Here is a 12,449-nt window from a genome sequence, read left to right on the forward strand (position 1 = left end):
CCCATAAAAGGCAACTCTGATTTGTGTTTCGCGATTTATTTGCTCCGGGACCCATAAAGCAATATTGCATATGCACACTGTACAATTAAGCCATTGACGTATCACTTCCTCCCCCACTATACTTATATAATTCCGCTGATTTTTAGTACCACTTAGTACCACTACCACTCTAGCATAACCAAACCGAGGAGTCTCCAGGCGGATATGTGCCAAATTCTAATTGTTGTCCTCAAAATTCTTTGAATTGATAAGTATTAAGGCCTACTACTTCTTAGTTCAGCGACATTTAATAATGACTAATAATAACAATTGATAAACTCCCAGTTTTATCAATCACCGCCGAGGGCGGAAGCGAAAGAATTCGACTGCTGGGGAGATGCTCTCAATTGTCAACAATGTTTTGCAATCGAATGGTTACGTATGTGATTTATAAATTAATCGCAATAAAGGCGAAATATGAAGAAAAATTAAGAAAATGTGTGTGGTGCTTCGCTCGTTTGGGAAATATTGAAAATGCTGCGCCATATGTGAGAGATACATTTGTATCTGTATCTGTGTTGGCGGGATACAAATAAACTTTTGGCACATTAAGAACGCCGCAAAATGCGAAGAGTCAGCCAAATATGAAATTATGATCACGAATATGATTATGATTATGATGTTGTTATAATTAGAGAACAACGAAAGCGAAAAACGATTCATAATTATTCAAAAATTGACTTAAAGCACTCGCACTCACACTCGCACTCGCAGTCGTCGTCGCAGCTCTCTGTCTCTGCTCCGACTTTTCCACCAGCTGCCGTCGCCAGATCGTTCATATCGTTCAGATCGCATAAGTATAGGATCGTTCAGATCCATATGGCTATGGCTTTAGTTATGGTCTTAGTTGGGGGCTGCTATTTTTAAGTGCACGCATACACACGGCTGCAATTACACTTTCGAGTGCTTAATCACAGCCGAACTTTTACACAAATCATATTCCCCGATATGTACGGTCCCCTACCCTTCCCCCTCCCCCCCGCTCCACGTTTTCCATTCAGGGCGTGCGCCTCTTGCAACTTTTCCCCTGCTTTTCCCCTGCACTTTCCCGCTTTCCTGCCGCACTTGCTGGCTTTTCCATTGAAAAGTCGGGCGAGAATGTGCCCGATATGTTTCCACTCAAAATGCTCGGCGGCGGATGGAGGAGGATGAAACGAAACGACCACATTTGTTTTATTAATTGCCGCTCTTACAAACACATGCTCAAGACCCGCGGCCGATAATCGTGGAATACGCTATTTTATATGGCATAATCATAATTGGCCAAAAAGTGGCTGTAATGAGCAATACGAATCGAAATTACTGCGGCTACACATTCGGACCATGTTGCCGCGGAAAATCTCCCCATTAATTCGATTCCACACATCCGACTTTTCGGAGGATGCTGTCTATGTACATATAGTACAGAGTACAGATCTTGCAGCTGGTAACGCTCACTGAAAATAGAAAATGACTAGGAAAATGCTTTATGGGATACTAAAATTAATGGCGGTGTGTAAAGTCATTAAAATTAAAGTGACAGATTGATTTGGATTGTTTTCAAGAGCAGCCGAGTGAAATTCTCTGGCATTTCAATGCGGTACTGTAACTTTATATAATACGGATATCTAATAAAAATCTGTCTTATAATTAATAAGAACTCTGGCTGCTGCCAACGTTTGGCCAAATTCAGTTAATCGAAAATACCATTCGACCACATTTGGAGCTTTGTCAGCTGCCAACCCCCTTTTATTGGCTGCCTATTGGATTGGCAATTATTGAAATTTATTTATAATGGCCACACAAAAGCACACATTCGAGTATCTGCTAGTCGAGGGCTATGGTTCTTCCATGGCTCATTTTCACCATCTGGAATGGGATTGGATCTGATTGCATGTGAGTGTATCTCACAGATACGCACAGTATCTGTATCTGTATGTGCGGCCGCAACTGACTACTTAATTTCCAAGTGCCATAAAAATTCGATGTGGAATTCAAATTGAACGGTTGCCCGCTTATGCCAACTTTCATTTGGCGTTGAAATAAGTTGTCTTATTTATTGGTTCTATGCTTATAAATATTTAAAAAGCCTCAATTGACAACGCACAATTAGTATATTCACTGACACTCGCAATCGGAGGACAGCCACGGCGGCGATTGCCTTTAAAAGCCAATTGCTGAAAGGCTTTCGATCGAAATGTTTATGCTAATGGCCAAGGAATTCTCCATATTAACATTGAGGCTAGGGTTTTGTTTCCCCGTCTCCGATTGTGAGCGCCTCAAATGTCGAATGCAAATTCGTTCCATCACTCACTTGGGTGTCCATAGTTTCCATAGTTTCCACAGCGGAAAATTAATGCAAGTGTAAGAAAAGCGGCCGTCGCAAACAATACATGTCCATCTGTTCATCTGTCCGTCAGTCAGTCAATACCTCACATCCTCAGTCAGTCAGTCAGTCAGTCAAGCCAGGCGACAGGCACAGCCGGTCCAAGTTGAGTCACCTCATGTTGCGCTCATGTGGATGCCGCTTTGGGCCCCAGGCTCTTTATTTCACCTATCAACAGATCCTTTTTGGCCCACAGATGACGGCGTGAGTTGTGGCTAAAGGAAAATACTCATAATATATATATAATAGATAAACAATATAGTTAGACATGAGCTAGTACTATAGAGTCCAAAAGGATTATGTGTCTCCCTCAATAGCAAGAAATATCATTACTTTGTAAATAAATGGGTATACACTCGACATATATTATATACATATGTGTTGCTTATTAAGTCTAATAACTGAATTGACAAACTGAAAAAGACGATTTATCAAACGCGACCAGCCAGAAGAGAATAGCCTATAACGATGCTCGAGCTTATTCATTGCGAGCAACGTTGCCAGTGGGATTTCACGCTTTTCCGCGACACACGCGACCACCTCACGTGGCCATCCCAACTCCGCGCGGCACAATGGTAATGGAAACTCCTGCTCGAAAAGCGTCTTTTCAGTTTCGGAACTTAATCCCCCGGCCGTGAGGCGGGACAATAAACTGGCAATCAATCAATGCACGTGCTTCATATTTTTGATAATGCCGCAGACGGGTATTTTTGGTTGGGCTGAACTGGGTTTGGCTTAGATATGTACATATTGCAACATCGGATGGGAATCTGTAGAGCGGAGGGGCAAAGTCCGCGGCGTCACCCGAAAGTCGCTCAATTAGTGGCGATTTAAATTTATAGATACGGTTAGGCAATGCATGCATGCCCGAGGAGAACGTCTTAATTAACTTTAATTATTTTCAATGAGCGACTACGAAATACAAAACATTCTTCCCCCAACTAAGAACGCGACTCGCCGCTCGATAAGAGCAGCAATTAAGTAACGAATTAATAGCAATCGACTTGTAAATATGATGGTACCCACAGCGCCTTCCTATTTGCCATCCCGCCACATGGCAACTTGGTCTGCCATTTAACCCGATCCGTCATCCGTCGCCCTCTCTCCCTCGATCTCGCTGCATTTTTGGGGTAAACTTTTCACGCCACCGAATTCGTGGCTTTTGCATTTTCCAAGCCGCCAGTTTTCCCGCTTTCCATGTGTTTGCATGCGGGCCAAAGGCGTAAACTCCGGGTGCTCCCTGTTCTTCCTCTGGTGGGCCATTAATTTATTTGTCTGCAACATGCAAACCAATTGACAATCAAACGCAATTAGTCACAATAATCGTGAAATGGAAACGCATTTTCTGCTCATTCCCCGCCCCGAAAATATCAATTCTACTCAACTCATTCCACGCGGCGCATCTTGATTGCCTTGAAATGTTCGTGAATTATGATCAGCACAGGACAACATAAATCATCTCAGGTAGCCGGTGGGGCAACGCCCAAAGTCCGTCTTCTATTGAATGACGATGAAATAATGAAATGGGAAAGGTGCCGAAAAGTGGCAAGATAGTGTTCCTAAACTAGAAGCGATTTATTGGGCTTTCAAGGATGCGCGTTGGTCACCAACAAGTAGCTTTCAATTCAAACGGCAAACTAATTCATTTAGAGTCACATCTTGTCCATAACTACATTATGTGAAGCGAGATCAAAGGAGGATTTGCGCACGCAGATGTCGGAAATTCAAAACTTGGCCCACATTTGAGTGCTCTTTTTTTATTCTTTGTGCCAATACCCTTCATTCGCTTTTGAAGCCTCGCTGAATTAATAGGAATTTTTCGCTGGATACCGAGATTAGCTAATGTTGAAATACGGCATGGGCGCAATAGCAATATACTCGTAGGGTAGGTGGTCTTCGGAGTGGGCATCCAGTTGGCGTAGTGGTGCAAAAGAGCAAGGCAGCAGAGGAATCGACATAGGAATCGTAGTGGGAATGGGAATAGGAATGGAAATGGGAATCGATGGAACCAAAAGGGGTTGTCGACGGCGTCATCATCCTCATAATGATCTTCATTGTCGTGGCCGGGAATTCAGCATTTCGCATGGCGTGCACTTAATAAAATAGGATTATCGTTTTATAGTGAGCCATCGCCTCACTCTTTCACCCCGTGTACTGCCGTCTCTTTCAGCGATTATGAGTGTGTTCGAGTTCCTCAGTTCCTCAGTTGCTCCGTTCCTTTTGTACAATTTCAACAACTGCGCATTGCCGGGGTTTTGTTTGCCTTGCATGCGTCTGTATGTCCAACCAGTTATTGGAATAATGACAGCTGTGTGATATGGACTCAAAACTGAAAACTGAACTCAAGAATTACTTCAACCGAAGGCCATTGGTCCTTTGGAGCTATTTGGTGTGTCACAGTTCCGAAAAGTTCGGTCAAAGTGTACATTAAACAGAAGGGGGTCGTTACTTGTGCTTGGAGTAGGATAATAATATACTTTTTAATTTAAATATATGAATTATAATACTAGATGTTCCATATCTATAAGATACAATTCAAACTTGTCTCTTTTCTTTACCCCATCTGATTAGCTGATGAGTATCTTTGGCATACTTAATAGTATCTACATACTTTGTGCTTTGGCCAATCCTTGCGCTACCTAGAGATGAGATAAGATAACTGCTCCTTGCCCAAGTACCTATATGCCCTCCAGGAACTTGGAGATTTCCCAGTGCGATTCCAGATGTGCGCACAATAATGATTAACCCCGGCAATTGCCGTTGCCTGCAGTTGGTTCTTTGTCTCCATGCATCTATGTATCTGTGAGATACTTTTATTCCGTTCGCTGGCATAACTTATGCTTCAACGCGTACCATTTAGGCATAAATCGCGCTGTCACCCCGATCAGCCTTTTGTCATCATCATGAGAGCTGCTCTACGTCTCTGAGCCTCGTTCTTCTCCTCGGATTTGATTGTTTTCGTTGTCGTTAAAATATTTTTTGGGTGTGTTCTGTATTTTAATAGCGCGCTGCGAGAAGCGAAGAGAAGCCCAGCACTTCCTTGCGTCGCGCACACCCTTTTGCCCCGATGCCTTCAGCTTGTTTAATTTCTTTCGAATTGGTGGGAGATGGATGGGGAATGAATGCGACCAAACCGAAAGTAACATGATTTCAGTTTTTACTCGAAGTAATTCGGCAGATACTTTGACACATACACACAGCGACTGCTAATCCCTCACACGTCTCACTTTTGGTTTGGCTTTGGTAGTTGGACAGACAAATTTACAGGCGAAGAGGAAGCCTGAGCTACTCACTCGGAATTATTAAACCTAATCTTGATTCTACGACTTCACCCCCCACCCATTCAAAAAGTGAGTGGGCAGAGGATGTTATATATTTTAATACGAGTCCCCGATGCGATCGCACGATCGTCGCCATCGCCATCGCCACGCAGGTATGCGCGTTAAAATCGGAGATTTGATCACGAACCAGCACTCCCCCACCTTCAGTCGCTCAGTCGCTGACTTAGTCTTGATTTTAGGATTAAAAATGTCGTCAGCCGCCTTTATGCTGAATTCCAAATATTCTGCTTGGCATTGAGTTGAATCGCAAAGGGGAGAGAGATCCACGAACACACCCCAAGACAGACGACTTTCAGCTTCCTTTTCTACCGACTAATTTGCGGCTTGACAGCTGATTTGGGTATTCGATGGGGCAGCGACTATTCATCATGATATGTCCTTGCATCTGCGTCTCTGCTTGTGTTGAGTAAGCTAACAACAGTGATTAACACTATGATTAGCTAATATATGAACTATACAGACTACTGAGATAGCTCATCAAGTGGGAATCATTCGGAGCACCCTTACATTCGAATTGCCCGACTAATTGGCCGACCAGTCATATTTCGAGCACCTATATACGTATGTGCACATCGAACTATACTAGAGGTAGTCACTCAGCACAGCAAAGGCACTAACGAAAAGGCAAAAATTAATTTATTAAAATTTAAAGCGCATGACTTTTCGAGCAAATGGCAAACGGCGGCAGCAGCCGCAGCCGCAAATAAATGGCTATATAGGTTATATGGGTTATAGGTATGATTCATGCGTCACACTTGCGCATAATAATTGAGTGATAGGGGAGGGTGGTGGGGATAGTGGGGGGCTGGAAATTCGGGCACAGATGCAGATACTGGATACTGGACCTACAGCCACGACCCCAAGCGCCAGCTCCAACTCCGACTCCAACTCCAGTTCGATATCAATGGATTGTTGCCGGGCAGACTAGATTCTAGTATCTAGATACCCAACTGCGTCCAGGTGTGCACTACAAACAAATTTTTCGTTGTTTTGTGGTTTCGTTTATTTGGTTATTCGCTTGTTGTGCTTTTGGTTTTGATTTTGATTTTCCTTTTGCATGTGGGCGCCTTGGGCTGTTTTGTCACTTGAGAACTGAAAAGCTGAAAAGTTGAAAGAAATTCAAGGAATTCGATACGCCGGACAGCTTAATTAAGGTTATCTATCAAATGTACTTAGTTTAGTTTATTGATAGTGCCGTGGACAGTCGGACAGTCGCAGTAAGCTCCCTAAACGATGCAATTAGCAATTAAATATCAGTTGACTTAATGCTAGGCAAAGTCTCCACGACTTATTTATCAATTACAGATACAAATACGCCGGGGTGTGCGACATCGATAAACAAAAGAGCTTTAAATTATGTGTAGTCTTAGCATTTGTTGTTTCTGTTGACCTACACACACTCACACACACTCGTTGGCATTCGTTCCCATGACTTTAATTACAATTTAATATTTATTTAGTTCGATAAGAGCCAGGTGATTATTTTTGGATACTCATGACTGCACCCAGCACTCGCAGACATGCCTCCAATAGTACGTGCACAGATACAGATACATGTACAGACACAGATACAGCTACAGATACAGCTACATTTACAGATACATATACAGATGCGTGTTCGTACATATCTTTACGAGTGCGTATTTGCTTTCGTGTTACTATCAATTGGGCCTAATCAAATGCCTAAGTAAATTTGCTCGGCAAATCACTGAAACCGGACACCATGTGGGTAAATGTGTGTCTAATTAATAGTTAAACCCTCAAATGCGAATGAAAGTGCTTCGCAGATTGTTTGCGACGAACTTCTAATACGCTTGCTGCACACTTTAAAGGCGAATTAGGGAAGCAGCTTCGTGGAACTGCGGCTTCCGGTGCCTCTTTGTAGTTCCATTCCAAGATGGCTCTGCTCACGCACCCATCTTCAGCAGGCACCAGGCACACCCGCTCTTTTCCGACAATTTACGTAAATTAGACACGAAAAGTGGGTAAAAAACAAAAGGGGACCGGGGAAAATAAAAAGTTATAAACTATACAAAGAAGGCGTCAACAATGCCAAATGGGAGCGTTTCTCTTGGCGTTCCATGCGACTTGGCTTGGTTTCGCTTTTATCAGCTATCGGCTTTGGTTAAATTACCTAGAATTAGTTAACACATTTTCCACTGCGATGTGCCCTGTGCGCTGTGCGTTGTGTCGTCTGTTTGGCATAATTAAACAATTTTGTGCTTTATGCGCAATTAAATTAATTTCTTCCTTTGGCTTTAGCCGCCTGATAAGTGAATAAACGGGCCCAAGTCAAACATTTAAATTGCGATTGCACCGCCGCAGATACAGATACGCATACGCATACAGTCACTATGTGGCCACAAAGCCAGGCGATATTTATGAGATATTAATTGCAGTGGCAATTGTGCCAGATTACAATGGCTGACCCAGCTGCAGTTTCCGCTTCCATGCTCTGATTTCCTCTAGTTTCCCAGGACCCATTCAATCCGCGTGTGTACGTGCAAAATCATAAAGAACCGCGCTGCGTTCCAGGAATGGGGCGACCAAGTGAGCAATGAGTTCAGAAGGCAATCCGCCAGATACACAGATGTATATCTCTATCTATATTGCACATACATACAGATATACATTGATATGTATGTAGATATGTATGGAGATATATGAATTCCCACCCGGGTTGACAAGCGCTGCAAGTAATGTGCGTGGCTACTTTTTCATTCGCTCGGAATGAATAACATTCATGCTCTTGGATTGAATTAATGCCTTGGCATAACTCAAGTGCCAAATGCAAAATGTATCTTGAGCAGCGAGAATTAGCATTTGTCAATTGGGTGGCAGGGGGGTTGGGGGTTGCTGCTCTGCACTAATTCCAAGGGGATTCTATTGAGAGTGAAGTCGGGATCTAATCAGTTTTTGACTTAATTATCCCAAATGTCGGTTTTTGTTCTCTACGATTTATGTGCAGCATACCTATTAATCTAGAGCGCCAGCTCAATGGAATGCCTTAGTTTTTCAACTTTTAATTAAATTCAAGTGAAGACGAGCACTTGTGGTGGTTTGGATCTTTGGATCTATAGATCTTTGTGGTTGGATCGAGACTTTCTCCCATCCGAATTCTTTGCATATTCCGCCGATTGAATGGGCATAGCCCATAGCGTAGTGTCCATAATGACCGTGTTCATTTCATTTGATCAATTCAGCTCGCAACGCAGACTATGTAGCAAGTACTTATTAACGCTGATGCGAAGCTCGTTTCTGCTGGGCTCCGCGTTCTGAGCACATTAAGATCAGATACAAAGATACATTATCGCCGCTTCGAGCTCGCTGGATCGGGTAGTTGTAGGCGGTCGTCATTCAGTCAGTCAGTCAGTCTGCCAGTCAGTCACTCAGTTTGTGGGTCCGATCGGGCATTGGCGCAATTAAAACGCTTAAGGGGCCAAGTCAGAGTCAGAGTCAGAGTCGAGAGCTGTTGCTGTTTGCTACTTAAAGATACACGCCACATACACAACCACACACACACACACACACACAGACTGTCCATCCATCTATCGGATCGAGTCAGATATAAATAAGCGATACGTGTAATTCGGGTCACTAACCGTTAACAATAAATTTCATTTGTTTAAGAAACTCCGGCCGGCGGGCGGGCAGGCTGTAAAATAATATCGCCATAAGAATTGACATCTGATCATTTGTAATTATTATTGCGCACTGCGACATGACAGGGCGTCGGCTACTTGCTGCCATTATTGGGGCGTGGCCAGTGGGGCCGTAGTACGTTGCCATTGGCCCAAAGTCGCCTCAATCGCTGAATCGATATATAAAAAGGCCGCAGATCGCAGCACAAATCATTCTAAATGGTTCGCATCGGAGATCCGACTCATTCTGCCTCTAATGGTAATCGCAGTGCCATAATTTACATTGCGGGACGACTCCACTCGACTCGACTCAGAAGTCTTGGTTCGTTCAACTCGTTCAATCAATCTTAGATTCGGTTCAGGGAACAATTAATGCCAAAAAGAAAAAAAAGAGAGAAACAAGTCGAGAAACCTCAAGTGCGGGGAAGGGCTTTCTTTATTTTTTCGGGCAAGTTGCGTTGTCTACTTGAGGAGTTTCGGTTTTCAGTTTTCAGTTTTCTGTCTTCGGTTTTGGTTTTGGGTTTTGGGTGCTCAGTTTTCGTTTTAAGTCCAACTTAAATGGAACCAGAAATTATTTTGAACGCCTTCAAGTGCCACACACAACAGCTACAACAAAAGTACATTTAAAAGAAAAAAACAAAAATCGAAAAAACCAAAAAAACCAAATTTGATTCGTAGTTGGGGCGCAATCATGACTTGATGCGATTATAAAGAAGTTTTTCGATGGGTGCAGGGGGCAGGGGGCACAAACGTGGAGAGTCGGAAAGCATTAATGCCCAATACAAATAGAAATTAGATACACACGCACACACACTTAGCCGTTCGACCGCCACAAGCACATATGGATACTTAACAATTTCGATATTCAAATGAATTTTTGGAAAATGACTTAACCAAAATGACCCAAAACGCCGCAAATGCCCCAACTGAACTCGCCTGAACTGAACTGTCCAGAATGGTTTTCTCCTATCCCCTCCTACTTTTACTGGACTTTCGAGTCCGCCGGTTAGAGAGTTATAAATAATAATAATAACAATCCAATGCGGCACATGCAGCAATGGCAGCTCCAAGTTGGCCCACATCAAGACACAGATCCAGAAATACCTACGCATCTGGTTCGATTTAAGCAGCTTTAGAAAGTAAACCCATTCAAATAGTAACGTCTCAAGTACCACAGGAAGCTGACTTACACAAGCCAGAGTCAGGATCTTAAAATAAATATATATTTTTAACTAATTCTGTAGAATTGCTGGTGATACATATCTCTAACAATCTTATAATCAAATTACTGGTGAAATTAACTGGTGAATGAAATTGAACTACGACATTCTTACACTTTAAAGCATGAAATGTAAATACCCACATCTTAGCTTGTACTTAACTTCCTGGAAGCTTACACAGTTATAGAATCTTTAACAATCTTTTAATCAAATTACTGGTGAAATTAACTGGTGAATGAAATTGAACTACAACATTCTTACACTTTAGAGCATGGCTTGTACTTAACTTCCTGGAAGCTTACACAGTTAAAGAATCTTAGAATTTTAAAATCATAGAATCGCCAGTTATTCAGCGCACGTCACTTAGCTATGTGTTTTATGATCGCCGAATGTTGTTACCGTGCACATAGCACACACTCATTTGGCGAGGCGAGTGACAAACCAATTTTCATGCTGCGAATGGCACAAAAACAATAGCTTATAACAAATAGCAGTTGTGGGGGCCCATATAAGGCAGTTAGCAGCAGCTCGGCTCACAAAGTTTGTGGCCATTGTGGATGGCATGGATGGCAGGGAGGGCATGGATGTGGATGGGAATGGGGATGGAGCGGAGTAATGAACTTGTCAGCCATGTTGCCAGGGTGTGCTCCAGAAAGCTGACTTGCCGAAGTGCTCCAATTGTTCGGGGGAGTGTGCGCCGTCTGGGAATCGAAGATAAAGGTAATCCATTTGACTTGGCCATATCTACGACTGTCACACAGTCTGGCTTTTGCTCTGGCTCTGGTTTTTGGGTCTGTCTCTGATTTGAAACTATGCACAGCTGCGCAATTTCGCATGCAGGAGGCTTGGGCTTGGATTTTTGGGGCTGACTAATGAAAGCGAACAATAATAATTTAGTAAGTCTGGAGTCTAGAGGCTAGAGTCCAGACCTACGCATGCGCAAAGGTGGATTTCCGATGGCTGGCAATTGTCACCGCACAAAACGCAATTTGTCGTCGTCGCAGTGGAAGTCGGGGAGTGGAAGTCACTGAACCCGCTCGAGTCGATGCTTTTTTCTATTGCCTTTTTCTACGTCTTTCCCGCACTCCATATCTCTACACTGGGAGAAATACTTATGTGACATTGGGAAGCAGGCCTTGCTCCATGGCAAATCTATAACAGCTTAGCTTCCCTCATCAACATTATTATACTCGCACATTAAAGTGCTTTCAAGACAACTCCCATCGAGTTGTTCTCAGTGCAGCGCGCTCTCACTCGCCGCTTATTTTTGGGTGTAGGCCAGCTCTGCCGCAGACAAAGAAAATCTCACAGTGTTTTCAGCTAGTTACAATTGTAAGTAGCACACAAGCAAGCACTCGCACAACTAAATATTTTGCTGACAACTGCGCAGGCGCGCGTGTGCGTCATGAAATTAGTTTATTTGTTTGCATAAATGTGGCAGAGAGTGTATGTGTGTGTGTGTATGTCACAGTGTGCAGCCAATTTCTAATAAATTTGTTGTTTCGGCACCCGTGTCATGCACACCTGGAGCATAATTCGCCCTCGGCGGCTGGCGGATCCAACAGAAACTTGGCTGAACCCAACTGAGGCGAGCTGAATCGAGCTGAAGTGAGCCATGAGTCAATTTCCGTCAGCTGCGCCAGCTGAGCGCATTTACAGGAGAAACTTTGCCACTTTGCTACTTTGCTACTTTGCCACTTTGCCACACCAGCCATTGATTCTTGCAAATAGGTGGTTTACACAAATTTGCTTAAATACCATTAAGTGTTCCAAGGAGACACTACTAGCTACGACTGATTACCACTGCGCATGAGGCATGCCACATTCCCCGCAACTAGGTAGT

General features: G+C 43.3%; 1 protein-coding gene across 4 annotated transcripts in view; it reads left to right on the forward strand.

The window, feature by feature from the left end:
- The window catches only part of LOC122612210, a 36,042-nt gene that overhangs the window by 17,773 nt on the left and 5,820 nt on the right, over window positions 1–12,449 (forward strand). The gene's annotated exons all lie outside the window — the stretch shown is intronic.

The sequence above is a fragment of the Drosophila teissieri genome, chromosome 2R, assembly GCF_016746235.2.
Source record: "Drosophila teissieri strain GT53w chromosome 2R, Prin_Dtei_1.1, whole genome shotgun sequence".
NCBI lineage: Eukaryota > Metazoa > Arthropoda > Insecta > Diptera > Drosophilidae > Drosophila > Drosophila teissieri.